At 38.0% G+C, this 2621-nt stretch overlaps 1 non-coding gene across 1 annotated transcript; it reads right to left on the bottom strand.

Moving 5' to 3' along the window:
- Window positions 1-736: 736 nt before the first annotated feature.
- Window positions 737-843, bottom strand: LOC127683792 (U6 spliceosomal RNA). Its single transcript, XR_007977597.1, has one exon. It is a non-coding gene; the product is annotated as a U6 spliceosomal RNA (small nuclear RNA).
- Between the last annotated feature and the right edge of the window lie 1778 nt (window positions 844-2621).

Here is a 2621-nt window from a genome sequence, read left to right as displayed (position 1 = left end):
TGCCAGGGAATCCTCTGGGTATATGCCCAGGAGTGATATTGTAGGATCTTCCGGAATTGTTGTGCCCAGTTTTCTGAGGACCCGCCAGATTGATTTCCAAAGTGGTTGTACCAACTTGCCACCCCACCAGCAGTGGAGGAGTGTTCCTCTTTCTCCACATCCTTGCCAACATCTGCTGTCTCTTGAGGTTTAATCTTAGTAATTCTGACTGGTGTGAGGTGAAATCTCAGGGTTGTTTTGATTTGCATTTTTCTAATGACTAATGATGTTGAACATTTCATTTTATTTTATTTCATTTTATTTTATTATTGATATATTTTTAATTTACATTTCAAATGATTTCCCCTTTTCTGGGTCCCCACTCCCTGAAAGTCCCATAAGCCCTCTTCCGTCCCGCTGTTCCTCCATCTACCCCTTCCTGCTTCCCTGTTCTGGAATTCCCCTATACTCTTGCACTGAGTCTTTCCAGAACCAGGGGCCACTCCTCCATTCTTTTGGACATCATTTAATATGTGGATTATGTCTTGGGTATTTAAAGATTCTAGGCTAATATCCACTTATCAGTGAGTGCACACCATGATTGATCTTTTGAGACTGGGTTACCTCACTTTGTATGATGTTCTCCGGCTCCATCCATTTGTCTAAGAATTTCATGAATTCATTGTTTCTAATGGCTGAATAGTACTCCATTGTGTAAATATACCACATTTTTTGTATCCATTCCTCTGCTGAAGGAAAAAATATGGAATGCTTCACGAATTTGCGTGTCATCCTTGTGCAGGGGCCATGCTAATCTTCTCTGTATCGTTCCTATTTTAGTATATGTGCTGCCGAAGTGAGCATGATGTTGAAGATTTTTTAAGGTGCTTCTCAGCCATCTGAAGTTCTTCAGGTGAAAATTCTTTGTTTAGCTCTGTACCCCATTTTTAATATGGTTATTTGGTTTTCTGGGTCTAACTTCTTGAGTTCTTTGTATATATTGGATATTAGCCCTCTGTCAGATGTAGGGTTGGTGAAGATCTTTTCCTAATAAAGCCAGACACACTGAAACTAATAGAAAAGAAACTGGGGAAGACACTTGAGGACATCAGTACATGGGGAAAGTTCCTGAACAGAACAGCAATAGCATATGTGGTAAGATCAAGAATTGACAACTGGGACTTCATAAAATTACAAAGTTTCTGTAAGGCAAAAGATACCATCAAAAGGTCAAATCAGCAGCCAGCAGATGGGGTCTTCAATTCTATTCCATTGATCTTCCTGCAAGTCTGCATACCAATACCAAAGAGTTTTTATCACTACTGCTCTGTAATACAGCTTGAGGTCAGGGATGGTGATTCCCCAAGAAGATCTTTTGTTGTGGAGCATAGTTATCCTGGGATTTTTATTATTCCAGATGAATTTGAGAAGTGCTCTGTCTACCTCTATGAAGATTGATTTGGGATTTTGATGGGGATTGCATTGAATATGTAGATTACTTTAGGCAAGATGGCCATTTTTACTATATTGGTTTTGCCAAACCATGAACATGGGAGATCTTTTCACCTTCTGAGACTTTCTTCCATTTCTTTCTTCAGAGACTTAAAGTTCTTGTCATATAGATCTTTCACTTGCTTTGTTAGGGTCATACCTAGGTACGACATATTATTTGGGACTATTGTGAAGGATGTCATTTCCCTAATTTCTTTCACCTCATGTTTTTCCTTTGAGTAGAGGAAGGCTGCTGATTTGCTTGAGTTAATTTTATATCCAGCCACTTTGCTGAAGTTGTTTATCATCTTTAGGAGTTCTCTGGTAGAAGTCTTAGCATCGCTTTACTATCATATCATCTGCAAATATTGATATTTTGACATCTTCCTCTTTAATTTGTATACACTTGATGTCCTTTTGCTGCCTGATTGCTCTGGCTAGGACTTCAAGTACTATACTGAATAGATAGGGAGGGAGTGGGCAGCCTTGTCTGATCCCCAATTTTAGTGTGATTGCTTCAAGTTTCTCGCCATTTAACTTGATGTTGGCTACCAGCTTACAGTATATTGCTTTCACTATGTTTAGGTATGGGCCTTGGATTCCTGATGTCTCCGAGACTTTTATCATGAAGGGATGCTAGATTTTGTCAAAAGCATTTTCAGCATCTAATGAAATGAACAAGTGTTTCTTTTTTCCTTTAGTTTGTTTACTTAGTGGATTACATTGACAGATTTCCTTATACTGAACCATCCCTGCATCCCTGAGATGAAGCCTACCTGATCATGGTGAATTATAGTTTTGATGATTCTTGGATTCAGCTGGCCAGGATTTTGTTCAATATTTTTGCATCAATGTTCATAAGGGAAATTGGTCTGAAGTTCTCCTTCCTTGTTTGGTCTTTCTTTGGTTTAGGTATAAGCATTATTGTGGATTCATAGAATGAATTGGTTAGTGTTCCTTGAGTTTCTATTTTGTGGAAAAGTTTGAAGACTATCTGTATTAACTCTTCTTTGAAAATCTGATAGAATTCTTTGAAAATCTGATAGAATTCTCTGCTAAACCCATCTGGTCCTGGGCTTTTTTTTTTTTTTTTTTTTTTTTTTTTTTTTTTGATGGGAGACTATTAATGAATGCTTCTATTTCCTCAGGAT

The sequence above is a fragment of the Apodemus sylvaticus genome, chromosome 4, assembly GCF_947179515.1.
Source record: "Apodemus sylvaticus chromosome 4, mApoSyl1.1, whole genome shotgun sequence".
NCBI lineage: Eukaryota > Metazoa > Chordata > Mammalia > Rodentia > Muridae > Apodemus > Apodemus sylvaticus.
This window is presented reverse-complemented; position numbering and strand designations above follow the sequence as displayed.